This window comes from Parasteatoda tepidariorum, chromosome 6 (genome assembly GCF_982258835.1).
Source record: "Parasteatoda tepidariorum strain Cologne lab strain chromosome 6, Ptep-v5.0, whole genome shotgun sequence".
Taxonomy (NCBI): domain Eukaryota; kingdom Metazoa; phylum Arthropoda; class Arachnida; order Araneae; family Theridiidae; genus Parasteatoda; species Parasteatoda tepidariorum.
In genome coordinates, this window is record NC_141760.1 from 67,727,539 (window position 1) to 67,752,974 (window position 25,436).

Genomic DNA, 25,436 nt, shown 5'->3' on the forward strand with positions numbered 1-25,436 from the left:
TAGCCCAGACTTCTGCTCCGTTTTCAAAAGTGAACTTCTGGCTATCAACAGGGGTCTGGAATTTGTTACGCAAAATGACCTTTATTTTAAAGACCTTTGGATATTCTCTGATAGCCGCAGCTCCCTACAACATCTCAACAACAGGACCCAAATTGTCGACAAAACCAGTATTTCCATCGTAAACAACCTAAAACTCTTGTCCCTATAACATAATATTCACCTGCAGTGGGCTCCTTCTCACGTCGGTCTCTATGGTAATGATTTAGCGGACAGCCTAGCTAAAGAGGATTGCAGCTAACCGCACCCTACCTCTTCTGATCTTACCTATCTTGAACTTTACTCCCAGAAGAAATCGTAGCTTCTCAGAGACTGGTTGATTTCCCCCACCCACCATTGGTACAAGGGAAATGAGCCTGGAGCTTTCTTGACCCTTTCCTTTGAAAGGAGAGTCTGCGCCACCATCTCCCGCCTAGCTACTGGCCATCTTAAAGGTTTTCTATTTTCCGACGGAACTAAACTCCACCCCATCTGCCCTAAATGCCATCTTCACCGGACTTCCGCCAATCTTATCCTGAACTGTCTTGGTCTTCTCTGGGAAGACATTTACTCTACTCCTCTTTTGGTATTTGATTTTCTTCAGGTCAACGGGTTCATAGATCTGGTCTGACTTCGTCAGGCCAGAAGAAGATAAGCAACAACAACAGCAACAACAACAATTGTGCAGATTACCTAAAATTTTGAGCAATACAACATTACTCTATATATTTACACTTCAACAAATTATACTAGTAAATCTATACATTCCTTTGATAAACTGTAGAGTATACTTTACCTATCTGTGTCATAAAAAAACTTATTTTTCAATGTGTCAAAAAATATTATATTTGTTGACACAGATATCAGCATTACAAACGTTTGCAATGTTTGTTTAATTTTCAAATACTTCACGCTTCACAAATCACACCTAGTTCTTTTATTTCGTAATTTCAAGTCCCAAGTTCTTTTATTTTTCGTCAAATGGAATCTTTGTCAACCTTTGTTCTATCACTTATTAATTAAGACAGTGTTTGTTAAGTGGATCATCCTTTTTATGCTTTTGCTACCTGATTCAATTTTATCTCTTTTAATAGATTACGTATTCCAAAACTACTCACTAATTAGTATTTGTTTTTTTACTGAGACAGTCCTAGAAGATATTTTTTTCGCTGTCTCCTTTAGTTTTCCCGCAATTTCTCCAGCGAATTATTCCAAGCAATAAAAACTTCGAATTCATTTAGAACATTTTCAATATTGGTTTTGCTTGCAGCTTTCTTTTCAGAAAAGTGGTTAAAATTGGTTTTGTATCACAAGAAATATTTTTTTCATCGTTAATGATTCTTAAAAGCCCAACCAGATGAAGAATGCGTAATTATTTGTTAAACAGGAAGTTTTGTGTACTTGAAGATTCCTTAAGACAATAAATAAGTTAAGTAGATTGTAAAAACACCACGAACAAATAATAAAAAAAAAACGTTGCTTTTACGATAGTTTCTTTTTTCTTCTTTGAGATTATTTATAGATAATAAAATGATACGATTTAAAACATCAAAAAATTTGAGTTTGAGTAAATGCTTGATCTTTACTTACCATTATGTTCACCAATGCATGTTACTCTAGAAATAAATATATAATGAAATAATTTATCTATGATTTTAACTTCGTAAATCGTTTACTCAATTCAGTAAATCTCTTGCACTTAATCCGTATTTTATTTAAATATTAAGAAAGAGCAATGAAACTAGGAAAACTATAAAGAACTGTAATCAGAAAAAATGAAATTAACTTGAGTAAAATATTTAGTAGGGAAATCTAGCTCATGTTCTTTGATTAAAATGTAATTTAATGTAAATAAATATTAAAAATCTGTAGTGGCAGTTTCGATTAGAAAAGAAGAAAATATCTGATATTTGTTGTCAAATTTTTTGAGGAAAAGTAAGTAACTCGTTTAGTCAGCGCATAGCATACTCTTTATTTAAGTATAACTTTAATTTAGGAATTAAATTTAAATTATAACTTTCAAGTAGGAATAACTAAGTTTTTACTATCCCAGCTGGTCAAATTTAAATAACAATCTAAATTTAGTATTCGTAAATTTTATTAATACTTTTTTACTCAAAAGTAATTTTGACTAATCAAAAAGTATTCTTAAGTAATTTGCGACATTTTTAATCATTAATTATAATTAATCTATTATTTTTTAATCTAAATATTTTATGTTTAGTTCCGGATTAAAATATTCACATTCAATATTTTTAGTATTAGTTAAAAACTAAAAGTTAAATTGAACTAAACGTACTTTTTTTTATTTTTTTTAAAAAATAATGAATCTGAGGTTGTAAAAATGGTTTCTTAGCTTTATGAATATATTCGATTAATTTATTTATAGGAAATCACAGACTTGTTAAATTTAAAAGATAATTTTTTTTTCTACATTTTATCATATTTTAAAATACATTGTTTTTCAGTTGAAAAAAATGAAAAAATATGATTAGTGAGATAGAATATTTAACAGTTTTACAATTATTTGAATTCCATTGTAGAGAGCAAAAGAAATATGATTTTGTTTTCCTCTAAAAATAAGAAAAAAATTATCATTTGAACGATAATTAATTGCATATTATTTTAAAGCATAAATAAGATCTAAGATTTCAAGATTTATTTGCGTCTCAGATTCTTTTAAATAAAACAAAATTTAATGGATATATTTTAATGTATGTAATAATTTTTTATTAGTTTTTAAGCATTAAAATGAAAACATTTCATCCTTTCATTTTAAATAATTCTATTGAAATCATCTCGTTTGCCAAAAAATACTAGATAAATAATATAATATACTAATGTAACATACAATTGTCTATTTTTATTTAAAATTTATAAATAGTTACTTGAAACGTAAATGACGCTATTTTTCGAAATATGATTATTCAGCTATTTAAATATTTATATTTATAAGTTTTCGAACTGTTTCCATTTAGTTGAATACATTCTTTGTGCGAACAATGCATGTATGGAAAGCATTTTAAATGAAAATATTAAAGTATTTTAATTAAAAGGAGCATTGTTTGCAAATTTATTGTTTCATCCCATGTTTTACTTTTGTAAATCATCATCAAGTCGCTTATTTAATTTTTTGATTTAACCTTAAGTCAATTATTGTTACAATTTTGCTTGGAAAACATTTCCAATTACAAACAAAGAAAATATAAATTTAACTACCATTTGGTTTTTAATTTTTATTTACAGTGCTGTTATTAATCTATACTTGAGCAAAAAACCGATCAGGAATCGAATCATTGTTATGTGTAACTTAGCCTAGAATAATGATCTTCAATTCAGGCCCTCTAGGGTAAGTAACAAGTAATCCTTCTATTTTATTTCTAAACACATTTTATCGCACGTATTATTTCATGTATAAGTGGTATACTATGAAGTGTTTTTTTTTTTTGGACGCTGTTTTGATATTTTATTTGAACTGGAGCATATTGTATAAAATACATATGCATACCTTCTTTTTAATGTGATAAATAATATTTTATTCTTAATGGATAAATAAATTAAAAACAAATTTCTTCTGCACCCTAAAGTAACAGCTTTATATACGGTTATTTTAACACACCTAATTCATCATCTGATTTCTATTAAAAATTCTTTTGACGGCCTTCTTAATACGAGGGTTGCTATTTATATTTATATTGAATCGTGAACATTTTCGTGCCATTATTTTCCACAACTTTCGACGTGGATTGTCAAGACAAGAGTGCTTCGATGAACTTAATACTTTATTCAGCGATAAAGCGCCATCCTACAGAAATGTAAAAAATTGGTATAACGAATTTAATCGTAGTCGATGTTCGATCCAGGACGAATCCCGTGCAGGTCGCCCAAAATCCGTTGTTGTGCCAGAAAAGATCGATGTTGTGCGTGAAGTGATAAAGCAAGATCGTCATGTGACATACCGTGAGATAGAGGCGTCTTTGGACATTAGTATGATTAGCATCAATAAAATATTGCATGATCATTTGAGCGTAAAAAAAATTTGTTCTCGTTGAATCCCGCATAATCTGACAAGCGCTCAAAAAAAAGGCTCGTGTCGATTGGTGCAAGGAAATGTTGGAAAAATACGCTCAAGGTACATCAAAGGCTGTGTATAACATCTACACAGGTGACGAATCATGGATCTATGCATATGAGCCGGAAACAAAACAGCAATCAAATGTATGGGTTTTCCAAGACGAGGCAAAACCGACAAAAGTTGTTCGAGGAAGAAGCACATCGAAACAAATGATTGCCTGTTTCTTCGGCATTAACGGTCATGTGGCAACAGTGGCGTTAGAGCAACGCAGGACGGTCAATTCTGAATGGTACACGACCATTTGTTTGCCAGAAGTCATCGGATAAATTCGAAAAAAGCAGAAGAACAGGCGAATCATTCTTCATCATGACAATGCGAGCTCTCACACATCGACTCAAACAAAGGCATTTCTGACGGAGCAAAAATTCGAACTGATGGGTCATCCGCCGTACAGCCCTGATTTGGCACCCAATGACTTCTTCTTATTCCCACATATCAAAAATAAATTACGTGAACAACGATTTTCGACCCCCGAAGAAGCGGTTAACTCCAAAACGCATGTTTTGGAGTTACCTCAATCGGACTGGAAAAAGTGCTTTGAAAATTGGTTCAAACGCATGCAAAAGTGTATTGATCATCATGGAGAATATTTTGAAAAACGATAAAACCAATTTCGATCCTACATATTTGTTTTTTCATTATTAGGCCGGAAATATAAATAGCAACCCTCGTACCGTAACAAAACAGATTTTTACAAAAAAATTACAAATGGAAATAAATCGGCTGTCTCCCCCACTAAAAATAATCTTAAGATTTTCTTAAGAAAATGTCATTTTCTTAAGAAATTCTTCAGAAATCTGAAGAATTTCTTAAGATTTAACTCTATCTCCAAAATATCTTAAGAATTTTTGCAGACATTTTACAGACATTTTGAATATCTTTAAGGTGGATTAAGTTTGTCTTCAAAAATTCTTAAGAAAATCTTAAGACAGATTCCTGAGTTAAAAATTACCTTAAAGCATCTTAAGTTTCTTTAAAATATCTTAAGAATTTTTTCAGACATTTTATAGACATTTTGAATAACTTTAGGGTGAATTAAGTTTGTCTTAAGAAAATCTTGAGAAAGTTTCCTGAGTTAATGTTACCTTAAAACATCTTAAGATTTTTAGAATATCTTAAGAATTTTTTAAGACATTTTGAATATCTTTAAGGTGAATTAAGTTTGAACAAAGATTTCTTAAAAATTTTTTCAGTACACACAAAATTTGTCTTGTGATATTTTCGAAAATGATCAGATCTTAGTTTCCGTTTAAATCTGTGAGAAGTTCAATAATTCTATAATTAAAGTATATATTTAAAAGGTTTTCAGCTTTTTTTTTTTTTTTCGTTTTTTCATGAAACATACAAAATATTAATTTGAGATAGAAAAGAAAATGTTTTATTTTACTGCTTTTATGAAACATCAACTTCTATCTAGGGAATTCAATACACCAATCAGAACAATTTTTATTAATCAAAAACTCTCACGTTATTAAAATTTGAATAATTGGAAATTTTGCCGAGTTGAATGTATATAACCATTTCACTCTCCCAGATTCGAATTTTAAGTTTATATTAATTTGATATACCTGATTAAGAAAAAGATCGCATAATTACATTATTAGTTTTATTTTTTCATTAATTGATGCCTAAGTTGTGTTAGCATTCACATTAACAAAACAAGTTTAATTTTGCGAATTTTTAAAATTTGTGTTCATTAATTTCGTTTTAAATTACATGTGCTATATCTTTACTCATTAAAGCTGTATGAAACGTTTTCATTCACAAATGTTTTAAGCGTACAGTTTAATTCATTTACTGAAAATCTACAAGTCTTTAATCGAAGAAAAAGCCATCTGAATAATACTTTTTTGTTCGCTGACTCAGCCACGCTTCCGTTCTCTCTCCCCTCATCCCCCCGCCACCGACTGAGGAGGTTGTTTACTTTCGATAACATGATAATGCAGCGTGTGTGAAGAATTCGCTTAAATGCTTTGATGAAATGCTTGAATTTGGTAAGTTTAAAACTTATGCTTTTATCTTATTTTTCTATTCATTTATAATTGACGATAGCGTCTTTCTTATTAATATATTTCCATTTATTAAGGAATTATTACTGCTACTAATCGTATTAAAAATGCTTTAAGTGAGGAAGCTAAGCCTACTTATGATGTACTTAAATTTCTGTTGTAGTTGTATCATTCATGTTTTAATCATTACAATATTAAGAAGAATGTTTTTAAAACGGGCTATATTTCTTTTGTAGTGTTGAAATTTTTTCTGAAATTTTTGTATTCAGCGTCAGTGATAATAATTTTTGAGAATCCTCTATTTATTTTATTGTTATTGCTACCTTACCTGTGTTACGTAGCATAACATTATCAAAAAACTTTTATTAATCTATAACTAATGCTTTTCCTGAACTGTAGCCAATAAATATGAAGCAAAGCAATTTTGATAACAATATTTTGAAAGAAAATATATTGATTGTATGGTAAAGATGTGTGTATAAACTTTATACAGTGACTTTTTTTTTTCTCTTTGAAAGGCAATTTAATGTTTGTGTAATCTAAATTTATATTATTAGTATAACTAAATGATTTATAGTTTTTTTTTTTTTTGTTACTTTGTCTTGGCTGTGTTCAAATAAACGTAAACATATTTTTTCAATTACTAAATATTTTTATAAATAATAATTATTTTTATAAGTAGTTATTTTTATAAATAATTACTTTTCTATTTACATTTGAATTTTCTTTGTTTACTAGAACTTTGTTGTGTGTTAAAAACAATCCTTACACTTTCTTATGTATTTAAGCTTAACTGGATTTACACTTTTTTTTTGTTTCTTTAACACGTTGAATGCCACACTAATTTTAGATGGCTAATTTTACTAGCCAAAATAATTTTTTCAGTATGTATTGCATTAATTTCTTCAAACCATTTTAATGATAATAATATAAAAAAAATAAGAGCATTAAAATTTTGTTCGAATTATCTGTTTCTAATTATCTAGACTTCGCCATTCATCAGTGACCCCTGTGGCGATACAAACTCTGCGCCAGTCATTGATCGATGATTGCTATGGCATTCAACGTGTTAAATTAGCTCATTAATATTAAATTATCAATAATATTAAATTTAATATTTACTTTGCTAAACCTATTTTTAATGTAATAAAATCTTCATGAATGTATTTGTGTACATTGGAATGAAAACTTTTAACAACTTATTCAAATAAAATACTCTTGCATTGATAAGTTCTGTTTTAAATTTTCTAGCCGAGCTGAATGTATCAGTAGACTCGCATTTGATTTACCAGGAGAGGAAAACCACTCAAACCAGCTGCAGTTAGTCTGGTGTCTCGGGGACTCAAACTCATGATCACTGAGGCTATGTTACTTCAGCACTGTGGTCAGTGTGAATGGAATGGAAATGCATTTGAACTAACTTCATCAATTGAAAGGCAAATCCTCTATTCCCTGTGCCATTGTGACACTCCTGGAAACAAAGCAGATCATTTAGGATTTTGCTGTTTACTTCCTAGACTCGCTTTTACTCTCCCCTATAGAGAAATCTTCTCCACCATTGTTTGAGCGAAAGACTATATAAAGAATGTGGATGCTGCAGGAAGGATTTGGTCAGGCCTCTTATGCAAATGCTTTGCCCATGTACCTCCCCCGGAAAGTTTTTTAACTAAAGCATTTCTTCTTCCAAATACCAACTTTAGATGTCCGTTGCTATTGCTCCGAAATATTGTGATTGTGTGTGAAAACTAAAAAAAAGAAGAGAAGAAAAAAGTGTCATTTGGTTTTATTCAAAATTAGGATAGTGTTTTAATAAAAGTTCTGTGTGAAGCGTGGACTTTTTTTAACAAGTGCCTTCATTAAACCATCTCGTCAAAAAAAAAATGGACTTAAAGTCGTTTCACTCTGTATAGCAAATTTTCCTGCATATATACCTTTTACTACGATGTTTTATTTAATTTTCTCACTATAGTGCTAACTTTATTTAATTTGGTTTTATTTTAAACTATAATTTTTGTAAATTTGGTTTAGGCTATTCTTACTGGTTAATTACTCGATGTTGTATTAAGTATGATTACCATTATAATTTTGCTTCCAGTGTTGTGTTTTCTTTGTTTACCTGCACTTTTTCTTTACTGACCTTTAATTGTGATATTACTATATATATATAGCCAATGCTAAGGATTTCAAATTATTTGCCAGATTTTAAAATTCATAGCCAAAAGAAAATTTTAGAAATTTTTTATGATTAATTTTTTCCATAGGAAACTTTTAAGCATAATACAAATTTATTATGAATTATTTTATGAAAATACAAATTTCGAGTCATTTTGCTGTTGGGGAGGAGTAAATGTGCAATAAATGGGGGAGAGATTGTAAAATATAGATGTTTTATCGTGTTCGCGAGGAAATAGACATAGGTTGAGGTTTATTTTTGGCAATGTATTAGATTAGTGCAGTAATATAAAGATAAACCTGAATCGACACTGTATTCTGTGTTATTAAGTTAGTGCATATGTTATTGCCATGAAAAAATATATTTTCTGCCAAAATAATCTGCATCTTGCTTTTCATTTAAAAACAGCTTTACCCAATACTTTCCCCCAAATAACAATTTTTTGCCAAAGTTACAGTTTGATCGTATATGGTTAGACAACAAATGCTTAGCACATGTTAGGTATCGATAAAAAAAATCGTATAAATCAGTATATCATTTGTGTGTATAATAATTTAAATACTTTAAGATTATTCTGACATTTTTTTTTCTTTCTTTGATATTGAAACTTTTTGTTGCCAGAATTCTATACCAAACGCAATGGATCCCCCCATTGAAATGACAATAAGTTTCGGAGTGATTTTATATTACAATAAGTTGGTTATGTATGACAATAAGCATGCTAAGCCGTCAAATAAACAGTTCTTATCGATATAACTATGCTTTCGTTCAGACACTAGGTGGCATAAATAACACCCCTGTGGGGCACACCAAAGTAACATAAGATTTAAAGAGAAAAAGAAAAAAATTAAATTTTCTTCCTTTTTCGAACTTTGCAAGTTGAAGGGTCGTAATAAGTCAGTTTATCAAAAATGCATTAGTAACCTTCAATTTTCTTCATTGATTGATGTATTTATTGCTTACAGTAAGTAATACATGATTATTTATTTTATTTTTAGATGGCTTTTGTATTTATTTCTTTTTTAATCAGAGAAATTGTTTATTTAACTAGCTTTCTTAGCATGATGACTTAAAATGCAAATAATTCCTCTTATTATAATTAGATATCTAATATTAAATTCATTAGCAGGTAAGATTATACTGATCAAAGAAGATAAGTAATTGTTTTGAAAATATTTTATGTGAAAAGGGAAAGAAAGATTTGGTCATTTAATAAACAATAGTCTTAAAATTGGGTTCAGACAATAGAAGCTTAAAATTTGTGGTTTTTGAGTTTCTGTTTTAAATACATACAATATACATGCTTATTCTGCAATTTGTATTTTGATAAACAATTTTCTTAGTTTTAATATTTATTATTAGAAGTATATTTTACCTGCTGGATAGTAAATTTAAATTTTCTACAAACTGATCATCCACTTTATTGATCATCCACAGACTGATTCAAATAAATCTTGCTTTTACAAAATGTAATATAGAACAATATTTTTATTAGTACCGAAGAAGGTAAGTAAATTCTTTTTTATTTTTTAAATAATAGATACTAAATTACAATGAAGAGTACATGAGTTAATTTGAATAACATGCCTTTGTACTAAGACTTATTTAAATAAATCAGTTAAAGTATTTTATTCATTGTTAATGCATGTTTATCTGGAATAATATTAGACCTATTTGTTGATTTAAAAATTATTTTGGGCAATAGATATTGATTAAATGAAGGCTCATTAAATAAAAATAGCTCTTAAAGAATATAATAAATTTGACCATTATTTTTGAATTTATCAGACTTATAAGTTAAAACTCAGAAAAATGTCTGTAAAATCTTTTTAGAATTTCTTAAGCAATTTTGCTCATATTTTGAAAAAAACATTTTTTTTAAAACAATTTAATATTTAAAATATGATTATGATTTATTCTCTAGAAAATCTAAAATAAAACGTATGTTAAATATCTTAAGTTATTTAGTTCACATAAACCTATATTTTAAAGATATCTTCAGATTATACTTTGAAAATTTTCTTCAGATTCTATTTTGAAGATTTTCTTCAGATTCTATTCTGAAGATTTCCTTCAGATTCTATTCTTAAGAATATCTTAAGTTATTTGGCCCACGTAAACCTAAATCTTAAGAAAATCTTAAGATTATATTTTGAGGATTTTCTTCAGATTATTTTCTTAAGATTTTCTTCAGAAAATATTCTTAAGAATATCTTAAGTTATTTGGCCCACGTAAACCTAAATCTTAAGAAAATCTTAAGATTATATTTTGAAGATTTTCTTCAGATTATTTTCTTAAGATTTTCTTCAGAAAATATTCTTAAGAAATTCTTAAGAATGAATGGGCCAAATAACTTAAGATATTCTTAAGAATTTTTTTTAAGAAATTCTTAAGATTCTTTTTAGTGGGGTCAGCAAACATTTTTTCTTCTCATACGGGATCAAATTTTCACGGAAAAAGTTAGGAAATAAATCTTCACTGGCACCGGATGTGAATATTTTACGTCTGCAAAATTTGTAACGGACAGTCATAAACTTGATTCGAACCTGGTTCTTTTCTGTGAGAGGCTTGCGCTGGGTGACCTGAGCCACTGCGGCTTAATTTTTTTTTATTAAGAAGAAATAGTTAGAATTGCAATTTTGAAAAACGTAGAAAAACCGTTGAGTAAAAAAGAACGATTTAAACCGCTAAATATACGGAGAAATTTCGAAAAAAAAAATTTTTTTTTAAATTGAAGCTTATTTATAATAATTCTGTAAGTATGTATTTCAGATGATATTTAACACAGTTCGTCACAGGTAGCATAAACATACCCAAATGATTATTTTTTCAAATATACAAGAATAAATTATAGCAAAAGTAACAGCTGTTTTCCTGCTCAGGTAATATTACTCCTGAAACTGAACAAAAAAAATCGGAATTAACTTTATTTTATTTATTCTATTTTAAAAGATATTGGAGTTTCGAAGATGTTAGTATTGCTAAGTAACATTACCTGTCACAAAGCAAATCTATTTTACGGGAATTGTTAGTTATGTTTAACAATAATTAGTACTATGAAATGTTATTTAATAAATGTTTGTTTATTGCGATAAGTCTTTAAAAATGCTATATGATATTGATTGGATATTAAAGCAAATTTCTAGTAATAACGTTAGGTGTGACCATGGAAATGTGGCTACAGGCAAAGTGATTATGGGGATTGATTGGGACATTAAATATTTAGGTCTTTAAGAAATGTTTTGGAGCTCAAATGAGAATTTAATATTTTATATTATTTTTCAATGGTAGATGAATTACGAGTTAGAATTTCCTTGCCATAGGGCAAACCATGAGAGTTTTTCATTGTCTTATTCTCTCCGCAACGCAAATATTGGTTAGTTCAATCAAAATGTCCTCCATGAAGGCTAGTGATCCAGGAGCTCTCTTGTTTCCTAGGTTGGGTTCAAAATTAAAAAAATTGCATTAATATTCGTAAATTGAAAATTGGGTCAGCTGTTCAATGATTGATTTAAAGAAACCTTATGTTTATCTTCTTCATATTCGCCCAACATAAAAAGATCCAAGAATCTCCAATTGGGTGTATTCTATTTATAATATTTTCACTAAAGCCTTAAGTGCAAATATGATTTATTGTTATAAGCTGAGGCAATAACTTGTAAGAAGAAAACCTTTAAATCGTAAAATATTTCTACGAAAAAGGACACAAATATTTTATTCAGAATAAACTTACATAAGCGTCTAATATTTCTCTGAAACGATGGTTCTTTATGCCTAGTCAGAAGAGGCGCAAAATGATGAGCCTTGATAAGGAGATAAAAAAAAATTCCTCTCTACCATAATTCCGGAGGGAAACGTTAAAGGCTAAAGTAGATATATACAATGCCATTAAACTCTGCTTCTTCCTGTTTAGTGTAACAATCTTACCACGGAATATGGCAAATGTTACTATAATTGACAAATCATATTTATCTATACAAATTATCATGTTTATTGTTTTTATTACAGTTTTCTATTGGTTAAAAAAATTTCAAAATATCCTCAGTAAAAATATTTTGATCTCTTTTTGCATACGAAAATTTTGTACTCTTTTATTTCATTTAAGCTTACATTCTTTATTTCATTCTTTATTCTCTTTTATTTCATTTTAGCTCATTAAGCTTTCATTTAAGCTTTATTTCATTCGTCAGATACTTCTGCAATGAAAATAAATGCTATAATTAGTATATACGGAGATAAAATATAAAGCAGCAGCTTGCTTGATTGCAGTCTCTTTTTTCTGAGAACTATCTCATAGTGCTATTATTACAAATATATATAATTATTTTAAACAACTGTTAGTACTATAAAGATTTTTTCTTAATTTCCCGCAAGAGGCGTTAACTGAAATAAAAAATACCACATAAAAATGCTTGTTCATTTCCGTTAAATACACAATGCCCTATCTGTATGTATGTCCGGTGTTTCGCGAATTCCTTATGTCATTTGTTTAGTTTCTTGCAATGTAGAAGCATTGTAAAATGATGTCGGCATTTTTGAATGTGTCAGATTTCCCAACTAAAATGAGACGCATACACTGTAAAAAATTCCAGGCAAAATTACGGTAAAATACTTTCATTAAACCAAAACACTACTCCATTCCATTCGTAATCCCATACGTGTCAGATGGAAATGAAATACGCTTTTAACGGGACATGTTGCAGAACAAACAATCTCTTTTATCGTAATTTTTACATAGATAATTGTCGTAAAATCTCTGAATCGTCATCATCAGCAGCATTGGCACGATACCCTTTGTGAGCCTTGGCCTTCCTCAGAATCTTTTTCCATTCTGCCCCTCTCCCAGCAATTGATTTCCAATTCTATGCTTTTAGGATGGCAAAATCCTCATCCACACAGTCTTTCCATCTCTTTTGGGCAATCCTCTTGGCCTTTTATTGGATGGGGTTGCATTAAAGACTCTTAATGCTGTTCGTTCTGGGCTCATTCTCACTACATGCCCGGCCCATCTCATTCTACTTAATTTAATAGATTTAATGATATCATCTCTATAAAGATCTTATATATTTCAAAATTATATCTTTTTCTCTAGTTGGTGTTATCGAGGCTAGCACCAAAGATGGTTCGTAGGACCTTCCTTTCGAAGGTTGCTAATAACTTCTCTTCCTTTTTTGTTGAAGTCCATGTCTCTGAAGCATAAGTCAAAACTGACTTGATTAATACCTTATAAAGTAAAATTTTCGTCTTTCTTTTTATTAAGTGAGATTTCAATAATGATCTTAAACCATAGAAGCAGCGATTGGCTGCAATTATTCTTTTTCTGATTTTTGGATTAATGTCATTTTGGTAGTTTATTTCTGATCCTAGATAAGTAAAATGTTTTGCAGATTCAAATTTAAAAGAATCATTTTCAAACAATTTAGGGATGGTTTACAATCTCTGAATCACTCTAATTAAATGAAGGTATTCCCGTAAAATTACAGTATAATATTTTACGGTAAAAAGAAATTTTAAAGGGAATTATATTTCATAGATGATGCATCAAAAGTGTCAGAACTTTATACCGTAATTTGATTCGGGAATTTTTGCATTATATATCCTATCCTGTGTTGTACTATTTTTATCTCTTGATGTCATTCAATACTGCTATATTGTGTTAAATATTTAATCTCTAAAAAAGCCCAGAAAATATTTTCTATTTGAACCTTCGAATATTTCTATAGTCAACATTCTTTTTGACAAAAAATAATAATACATGCTGTATTGGAAGTCTATCATCTTGGTCACATATGAAAGCTTATCGAATGTTTCATTGGTATTTAAAATATTTCAATTCTGTTTAATGTATAAAATTTTTGTGACTTGGTAATGTATAGTTCTGTGATGATAATCATAGAAGAAACTTTTTGTCATAAATATTAAACATTCTTTTGTACCTCCAGCAGCGCAGGTGCATAAAGCAAGCGGCATTCAAATAATGGGGGTAACCACAAAAATGAGTCTTAAGTTTAAGAATCCATTAGTTTGATGTGCTATATAATTTTTCAGTCATATCTAGATTTTCAGTTTTTATGACATATTTTTTAAAAAAAAAAAACAGGAATAAAATAACTCCAAGAGAATTTTCTGCTGGATATCTTTGATGAATGTTACGTGTTCCTGCTATATTTATAAGAAATAATGAACGTCAACATTTAATATACTGTGACGTAATGAAAAGGGATTATTAAATATATGTAATGAAATTCCTCATTACAGACCAGAAAAACTGTTGTAAGATGGATGTGATTATTCCAGAAATAAACCAAGATTCTTATTTTAAGAAATCATTACATAACTGCGTATAAGTTATGTATTATACAGAGAAGAAATACCTTCTCTGTTATATGATTTTTCTCATAGATCAAAAACTAATTAATTTTCATCCATAGAAAATTTAGCAAATATTATTGTCATAAATAATGTCATTGAAAAAAAGTCTTGTGAAATAATTGTAGTAACTGTAACTAAACAAATGCAAAAATAATAAAGAAAAATGCTTTTTTCAATAAATAAATGTAACTGATAAATAAATGTAATGACGAATAACATTTAACAGCGTTAAGATTTGAAATATTTTTTACTTCATATTTTCACAGCAAAAATTACATTGTCAAATTTTCATTCCTTATTTTAGTCAAAGTTGTTTTTCCTTAAAAGAAGAAAAGAATAGTGTTTTTTCCCAAACTGATTACGCGATAACATTTTAATGTTAGTAAAGTAATGTTTGTGCAAACACGTGTTTTTATGCTATACTGAATTTTATAAATTCCGCTTTTATAAAAAACGCGAGTGTTTTCTTACAAATCCCTCTAACGTATAAGAAAACAAATTGATTGTTAAACAACATGATGTTTAATCACCAGTATTTCAAGTGAAGCAAACTTTTTCTTTGTTCAATTTTTTTCCTTCTAAAAGTTGCTTTACTTTTTCAAAATATGTTTTTTGAGGGTTTAAAAAATTAATAAATCTTATTGCAAATTTCTTTTTACGTTTTCCATCAGGCGTTGTTTTTGATAGTACATGTTGATCACAATGGCTGATCTTATTTAAATGCACATAGCTTGTTCTGATCTCCAGAAGTTAATGAAATTAGGGAAATACATTATATGGACTAGGTGAAAATGCAATAAAAATTAGTTGTGATTTCGAGCTACAGAGGACGCGTTTCACATGAAAAATGGTTTACGAAATTCACTGCCGTAACAAGCGTTTCCAGATAAATTAAACATCTCAAAAATAGCTCTAATCTCGTTGCTTACACTAAAAGAAAAGTACAAAATTTAGACTTTCTTCGTTTTATAAGGATTTAAACCATTTAAAAGAATATTTCATCTAAATATTTGAAATCTAATAATTAATTTTATATTTAACTTTATAATTTTTAATTATAGTATACTCAGAAAAATAGTCTTAGAATGAGTACTCTAACGATTTTACAACTTTTAACGAACCCAGCTTATAAATTTTTGAGATATTTTATAAATAGTTTACAAAGTAAGTAAACCCTAGTGTTTTAAAATTATTTGTTCAAACATTAGAGTGCCATCATTTAAATCATTGCACATTTTAAAAATCGGGTGAAATGATTTTGATATAGGTTCTAATATTTGAAATCTAATTATTAAATTTATAATTAACTTTATAATTATAGTATACCCATAAAATAGTCTTAAAATTAGTTCTCTAACAATTTTACAGTTTTTAACGAACCTAGCTTATAACTTTTTGAGGTACTTTATAAATTGATTGCAACGTAAGATATCACTAGTGTTTAAAAATTACTTGTTCAAACATTAGAGCATCATCATTTAAATCCTTGCATGTAAATCATTTTAAAAAAACGAGGGAAATTATTTTGAGGTGAAATAGGTAAACAAACTTTTGACTAATAGTTGCAGTTAAATTAGCTTGGAAGTATAAATTGACTATGCCGTTGCAGGCAATTTCAATTCAAGTAGATTTAAAAGTATATATTACTCAGTCATAACGTAAAACACAAAATAACCTTAACTTTATACATGTTGTGACGTTAGCATTTCAGAAGAAATTTAACAAGGATCTTGTTTAAAATTATTTTAAAATAGAAATTTATTTTCTATTTAAAATTTTAGATAGAGTTTGGAAGTTATTAACAGCATTATACGTTTTTAAGTTAAATAAGAAAAGTCCTTAGTTATTTATCCCTTATTAGTTCAATTTTCCTGAAATTAAGTGATTCAGGAAAAGTTTAGTATAAAATTGTCTTCCTTGCAAAATGAAAGTAAAGTTTTTTTATATTTGAAAACATTTAAGGGTGTACATTGAGTTTCTTCTTCCGTGGAATGACTGAATTTTCACAACGATTTAAACAATGAATCCTGCGGGTTAAGATATATACCTAAGCAATGTTTATAAATAGTCTCTAAATTAGAACTATTGCAATTAGTGATTTCTACTAGCATTATAAATTAAATAAAAAAGATATTGGATAAGAAGTCCAAACTCATCGATTTTCCAAAAAAAAATTTTAAGTCAAATCTACATTCATATTCTTAAAAAATGGGATGTTCAGGATATACAAAAAATCAAGAATATCAAGGCAACTACGAATCCTGCAACCGTATTTTTTATGTCTAACTACTTTCATAACTTTTGCATTGGTTTATTAGGCTTGTTTTATTTTGTCTAGAATTGAAGTGGTGAACAATACATCACTTGACTGAATAAGAATTTTATACAGTTATAAAAATAAAGAAATTTTCTTTTTTTACTAAACAGATTAGACAAAAACTATTAGCCATGCGGACTTGGGTTGATTTTATTAATAATACGCATTAAAAAATACCTCACCTGTCTAGATAGTAAAGTTAACTTATTATAATTGATAAATGTATGATAGTCCTTAAGGTTTTAAATAAATGTTTATTTATTTATCTTAAAATGCAAATTTTTATTAAATTGTGCTTTTAAATGCCGATTCGTTAAATTTTCCTACTATACTCTAAGGAATGCAGTTAAAAGAAATGCGATAGAGTCAGCCAAATTAATTCTAGCTCCCGATGAAGCACTAGCATGAAATACAAATCTACAAACTTATTACGCATATTTAAATCGAACGAATCAGAAACTTTTTTTTAAAAAAAAGAATTTTTTTATGGTCTCAGAAAAGCATTTTGAAAATTTTTTCCCATAAAGTTGTTTAAATTAAAGTTCAGACCATTTAATAACATTTAATGTTGCATCTCGCTTACAATTATCCATACAAATAAGAAAAATATCTGCAATTTACTTTACGTGAAATGATTAACATTTATCACCAAGAAATAAATTTGTTTAAAGTATGCTTCCGCAGCAAACTTAAAAGTAAATGTTTTGCATGTGTGTGGAAAGCAAAATTCCTTCTGCGTGAAAATATTTTCCCATTCCTTTTATTCTGTCTTATTTTATCGCTAAATACCTTAAAATAACAAAATAGAAACTAAATTTCTGAAAGCTCCCGACTCTTAAATTGGGTCAGGTGTATCTTGGCTCTTAGCCAGCCATCAAAACGTGATGGTAGAAGAGTAATGATTTAAGATATGGAGATTTTCCGTCTCTAAACTTGTTTTCATAGGAATATCAAAGACTTTATTTCTGTAGTTTTTCTGCTATGATATCCTCAAAAGAGGATGGATATTCAGATGCAAGAGCTAATAATAAGAATCTGAAATTAAAATAAAAACATAGTATTGCATAGCATTTTAATTGAGTTTATTTCTTTCTAACTCAAACAATGAATTAACTCATTCTTTTTTCATGATAATTATAAACAAAAATATAGAAAATTATCATAGAGTAATATGAATCCCGAAGATTTTCTATTTCCATAAGAATATATATGATTTCATTTGCGGAGTTTTTCCACTATGATATCTTTACGAAAAGATGGATATTTAATTGTAGCCAGTGTACCCAGTGTAGCCAGATGTACTGGGGCAATACAATGGAGGGGGCGTGTCACATGTCAATCATCACAATGGGGAGTAGGAGGGATGGAATATACCTGTTATAGTAGCAGGGTGATTTTAAAAGAAAATATTAGCCATCAACTGCTTATTTCTTCACTTTAGCAGAATTGTATACAGTTTCGGTTTTCGAATACATTATTTCTTTTCTGTGATGGCAACCTAGCGATTGAATGACTCGCTGCGAGCTATAAACAATTCTCAAGGAGCGGTTCACTGTATCGGTAGCGGTTTACTGTAAGCAGGGGGTTTGAACCTGTTATATAAATCATTCCCTCTGCGGTGAGTTCATTATATCTTCCCTATAGATATTAGAATCTTAATGAAATAGTGGCTCTATATGCGGGTGGCACCACCATTGTAACAAAATCCATGAACTCCAAAAGAGGTGTAGAACTTCTTCAAAGGAAACTAGCACTAGTTGAAAACTTGTGCATAAAGTGGAAGACTCAGCTACACCCAGATAAAAGTCAATGTATTATTTTCAATAATAAGAAAACGAACAACCATTCAATAACCCTTTTCAATACAATTATAAAACCGTGAAGTACTGTTAAGTACCTAAAGGTAATTATAGCTCAAAACCTCAGTTGGAGCCAACACATAAATGTGATTATTAAAAAAGCTAAAAAGGCATACTTCGGCCTCAGCCCAATTATTGGCAAAAATTCAATACTCAATACTCTCCCTCAATTATCTACGGTGTTGATGGTAATTTTCAGGTAATGATGGGAATATATACATTCTTAATGTGCTTCTAAAGGAATTGTAAAAAAAGATACCCATGTACTCTTACCATTTTTTGTAGGACCCACCCTCCATCTTCACTCAGTTGCCATTAGATTTCAGTGAAGCATCGCAGATATTTGTGAAGAATTCATTGAATATCGAACAGATTGGAGAGGGGTATTGGGACCCACAAGAAGTTTTCAGTCTTCAAGTTTTTGGGAGCTGCTACCTGTTGATAATGTTTCAAGTGATGAGAGTATCGATGGATGCATGCATGAACCTGGTAATTAAAAAAGCATACTTTTGATTAATTCGTAGTATATTTGTTCTTATTTTTTTTAGTTGAATGATTCAATAATTCTCGTCGAAAGCAGCAGGAGAACAAATAGAATATATGGAGTGCAAAAAACTAACTACTTTGCTACAGTTGATCCTGATAGGTTTCCAAACCGTCCTAGAGGGGCTCGTCTTTTAAATGTTATCGACATTCTTCTGACACTTATTCAGATTCTTTTGACCAGAGTTACCTTTAATTTGAACCCCAACGTTCTAATGCGATTTTTACTAATTTCCGATTGTTTGGATAGTCCAATATCTACCTGTCTGATGCCTGAAGCCAAACAAACAGCCAAAGGCAATTCCTCAAGGGTCCAAAGTCATACCGCATTGAGTATACACTTTATTGATTCATTCTGCTTCATGCCTATGGCCCTATCCAAACTTCCAAAAAATGTTTCGTTAAAGGTTTCTTCTCTCATTTTTTTAATGTACCGCAAAATCAAGAGTATTTAGGTGCGATGCCGGATCATTCCTATGATGGCCGGGATCCTATGTAAACAGAAGCTCTCCACGAATTCATGGCCTGGTAGATTGAAAATAAGAATGATGTCTTTGACTTTCGCAAAGAGATTTATTGCCGGTATGTATCTAATGTAAATAGTATATATATATATATATAATTATGGAAGAGTGATGGAGTATGGAGATCCTCTGTTCCTAAATCTGTTTTCATAAGAATAGCAAAGACTTTATTTTTCGAGTTTTTCCACCAAGATATCCTTACAAGAGGATGGATATCTAGATAAAGGATTTCTAGAATTCTTCTCAATCTCTCGATCGAACTTTTTCTCTTGTTTTGAATTGAATTTTTCATGATTTGCGTGGAAAAAAGCAATAAATAAAATAAATGCTCCTAGAATATTACAAATACTTCCTCTTAAGGAAGCTTTCAAAAATTTCAGTTGTTTCTAAACTTTATTAACATACCAGATATGAGCTGCTAAAATTAACCATATTATAATGCATTAAAAAATCGATAGGTTTTCCCGTAGTTCAGTAAGAAATTGTTATTGTGCTGGTAATTAAAATAGTTTTGTTGGAACCAAATGTTTAAATAGCAAAATCTAGATTTTTTACTCTTGATGTTCTTGATGTATTAAAACGATCAACAAAGATAATTAACCCTCTATCCCGGTTTTTCTTATCAGTTAGATACAGGCTTTCCTGCATCGAAAAAACCCGTTTCTTTATGTTATTGAATGAGGAAATAGCACTAACTTCTATGCTAATTTTACGCAGGAATAAGAAATCAGCTTACTGGGTGAAGTAATTTGTTTTTAATGGTATGTATCCCACCACTTTTTAATCCTTACAGTGTTGTATAAAATGCTTGAAAAGTTTTGCATAATTTATATATTGGGCTTTTCTGATGTAATATTTAAAATAGATTTTTCCTCATATAAAATGCACAGTAAAAATTTATCATTTTTTCTTTATTTTCTATTTTTACGCATATCATTTAGAAATTCATTATTGTATTTAAGCAATACGAAAGTCTATTATTAAAACATCGCGAAAACATGTTCGAGTTTGGGGTCAAACTGATTTGAAATTATTAAAAAATATACTAATTTAAACATTTATTTTTACTTAAAATGCATATTATTCCATAAAAGGGTTTCATTCAAGTATTGATTGCAGTTTTTATATAGTTCCGAAGATAAAATTCTCAAAATTTATCAAAAGAATTTAGACAATAATTCATTGTTTTTATAAGTTAGTATTTATTTTAAGCAAAATTTTGTTTTAAAATTTTATTGTAAAAGATGTATGCACAGAACATCAGCAGCCTGAATAATTTTTACTGAAATCAGAGTTTTGTGTTTTAAATTGTGTTACTTTTTACCCTTTTGCTCACACAAGGGCATTCTCATTTGTACGATACCAAAAAAAAAAAAAATTCATCCTGTTGCGTTTCAATCAGCATAGTAGCAATTTCAAGCAAAGTGAACAAGGAATATCTTTGATAAAAAATAAAAGAAAAAAAGCATCTCTTGTGAATAAGACCACTGATACCTCACTCAAAGTATATCTTAAAGTCTCTACAATGGTTTCGTGTCAACACTCTGAATTATTCATACGCAACTGCATAAAAATATCTTTAGCTTAGTGAAGCGACTAAAATTCCATGAATTTTAAGTAGCTCTTGCTCTTTTAAGTGCCTTCCGGCCTGTTCGCTACTATGATTCAATTTAAAGTGAAACAGAAAGCACAAGGAGAAATTGGAGGGATGATGACATATTTTTTTTATCTCTTTTTATTTTCAATGTTTCTGCAAAAAACTTTGTTCTACCATCCAGTAGATAGTACTTGATTTGTAAATATATTTTATTCTAATTTCATAACCGTCGTTGAACAGCCAGCCCAAATTTGAATTTACGACTACCAATGTCCAATTCTGTAGCCTTGTATTTTTGAATCCAATCCAGATTACAGAACAACTCAAGGAACAAGCATTAGACCTAACTAGCCATTGTGGAGAAAACCCGCATTTATGGAGAGGTATATGGTGAGGAAAGCCACGAAAACTTCCCATGGTCAGTCCAGTTGTAACGGGGATTCTAACACATAATCGGTCACCACTGAGGATATTTTATGTCAGCGCTGTGGTCAGTGCTATCCGGGAGTAGAATTCGAATCGACTAGCCAACGCTGTGGGATTGAATTCGGATCACCTCATTGGAACGCAAGCGTTCTATCCCCTGAGCAACCACGACTCTGTAAATATATTTGATTTCTCGTAAATTACTCTGAAATTTTTATTTATGGATCTATTTTATATAAACATAGATTGCCTGCATGAACTTTACTCAATGCGCTTCATACTGACCAGGAAAATTCTTCTCTTAGTACGGATAAATCCAAGGCTCATGATACAAACATGATCATATTTCACAACATCCGATCAGGTCTAAGTGGTTCGGAATCTACCCTGATATTATTTTCTCAGAGGTTCCTCAGTCCAAAAAATTCACGAACTGTTGGACAATCGGGGGCGCATGGTACTGCTATCGGGTAACTACTACCACCATTTACTTAGTGATTTTGTGTGTGTTGTGTAGTGCCCACTAAGGCAGTAATTAATATTTAAGAATGAATTCCAATCAGTTGTTAATGGTCTCATCGTGTAACTCTATCGTGTAGTCTAGTATGCTAAAAAGCAACGAAACTACAACCAACATATGTAAAGTTTATATATTTAATAAATTTTATTTCTTGTTAATACGTTTTCGCGTCATATTGCCATCATTCTTATGCTCCTCAATTAAAAAAAAATCGAAATAAGTAACTAAATAGGATCATATTGACGTAATCATTTTACTATCGTTTTCCAATTTTGCCATGATCCATTTTTACCATTAAATATTCTATCGCAATTTTTACAGCAATATTCATTTAATTAGTATGGTTCAGCGATTTTATGGTAATAATTACTGTATCAATTATGGTATATAAGATTTTTTTTTGTTTTGTAATATGTTCTGGTACAAATTGATTTTACGGTAAAAAATACCGACAAACCTAATAACGTAATGCATAAACGTAAATACCTAGAAACTTAAATAAAGTATTGCTTAAATATAGCAAAATGCGGATTTATTAATTAAAATATTGCAATGTTGTAAAAAATGTTTTTTTTTCCTTATAATTTAACGAAAAAGTTACATTTCACTAATCATTTCGCTTACAGTAACCTTGGTAAATTATAAAATTAGAATAAAATAATAATAACGTTTGCATTTGAATGCATTTTGAAATAGATTTTACATTTACAATAGACTTTTTTTTAAAAAAAATAACTTTGTGTTTCTTATATTCAAAAGTTAATATTTTTTTATTTATTTTTCTTCTTTAAATTTTTATTTTACCGTCACTGTGTTAATTTTTATAAAAAAAAAACTAACAAAATACACATTCATTTTTATATTCAGAGAATTTCTAATATTTCTAATATTAATTTTAAACAAATACTTAAATTCAAGTTAGAAAAAAAGTAAACTGAGAAAGAAAAATATAGCATTCCTTATATTTTTAAAATTAATTTATACTTATACTTATCAGTTCCCTGCCATCTCAAATAATGTCAACTTTCATTAAATAATTATTATACTTACTCGTTTTAACGTTCAGAGAATTATATAACTTGAATTAACGAAAGTTATTAGCAGCACGTCATCCCTTTAATAATTACGAGGACTGTCGTGTGGAACATAATTGTTTTCTGAATGATGAAATGCTGCTTCACTAATTATTTACTATAGGTGAAAGTTTCTAGTCTCTCTCATGCTCTAAATATTCTGAATAATATTTGCGAGAATCTGTTTAGTAATTTTTAAGTTTATTTAATTGGTTTACACTAAAATTATTAATGCACCTCAAAACTTGAAATTATTATAAATAAACCTTTAATACTTAATGTTTTTTTTAAAATTCATTAGTGTTAAATGTGAGTCAATTTGAAATGTTTCATTTTATATTTACTTAATTTCTTTACACTAAATTTATTATTGTGGCTCAAAACTTGGCACAATTATAAATAAATCCCTAATATATAGTATTGTTTAGAATGAAGAGTTTGATTTTTAAAACATATAAAAATATTTAAAATTAAATAATTGTTTTTTACTTAAATTGAAAAAATAAGCAAAAAAAAGAGAGAGATAGTTTTTTAACGATTCCGGCGTATTTCCGAAAAGTAAATTTGAAAAATTTTTAAGTACGCTTTCAATTCCCCGAAAAAATCTATTTTTTATTATTTCGCAAGTAATTATAAAAGATTCAATTTTTGGATAAATCATATCGATAATTTTAAATGTTTTATAGCAGAAGGATTTAATTTAAATTTAACTGTCACTGTCACGTATTGTGTGAAATACGAAGATGCGACGCATTCATGTCTCAAATTATTCAATCCGTGACCCTGTTGAGACGTAAATATGTTGCAGTTTTGTCAGACTGTCATCCTGTTCAGACGTAAATGTCTCACAATTTCGTCACGTCGTGACTATGTTGCAATGAGAATATGCCACAGTTGCATTACACTGTGACATCACTTCCACAATTAAATGTCTCCTTTTTACCCCTGAGTGATGGCAAAATGAGTATTCGGGTCGATTACCAAATTGTAGGTCACCCAATAGTGATTTAATTCCAACCTTTACTTGTTTCATATATTCATACAGTTCCCTATAAAAAAAACTTTAGTTACTAATGCATATTTTAAACAAAATTTATTAGTTTTTTACTTAGAAGTTTATACGGTTTTAAACTTTACAAAGTATTCAGCCCTTGAAAAATGAAATATGTTATCAAACATTATTTTAAATAGTTTCTATATTTCATTTTCAATATTTTATGTTATAATATTCTTCAGCTTTTGAAGATGCTTTTAGAAATTAGAAATTAAAATTTGATCTGTTATAATAATATATAATTGTATGACATACAAATTAATTGTATATTAAACATTTTGTGCATAATTTTGATTAAGGATTATAATTGCTATTTTAAATTCAATATTAAAATCAACGTGCATATAAATGTAAAGTACAATATGCTGAATTTTCTTTGGCCAATTATATAATGATTATTCAGCAATTTTAAATTTTTTTCCAGAATCAAATAAATTTACAAAAAATTATTTCCTATCTCTTTTAGCGGCAAAGGGTATAATGTTCTATTCAATCACAACAAATATTCACCTTAAAAATCTTCTCTTTCCCTAACATTTCGTTTTACATCCACTTTTCTTTCAAATTTAAAATAGCTGTTTCTCATATTTTTCATTGTATTATTTCTTATATTGTAGTGCATCTTTTTAATTTCATTAGTTTTCATAAAACACTACAGTATTTTACTTTCGAAAAACTGCTTTTAAAAGTTGCAAATTTTGAACAATTGTTAGTATTTACATGCAGTCGAATTTACAGTGCATTATTACAGGCTATGTTATGCCTATAAAGTATAGATCTCAACAAATACGTTTACT

General features: G+C 29.0%; 1 long non-coding RNA gene across 1 annotated transcript; it reads left to right on the forward strand.

Moving 5' to 3' along the window:
- Positions 1 to 6,035: 6,035 nt before the first annotated feature.
- Positions 6,036 to 9,109, forward strand: LOC147808092 (uncharacterized). The gene is made up of 2 exons (XR_015434714.1): positions 6,036 to 6,165; positions 7,432 to 9,109. It is a non-coding gene; the product is annotated as an uncharacterized LOC147808092 (long non-coding RNA).
- Positions 9,110 to 25,436: the final 16,327 nt, after the last annotated feature.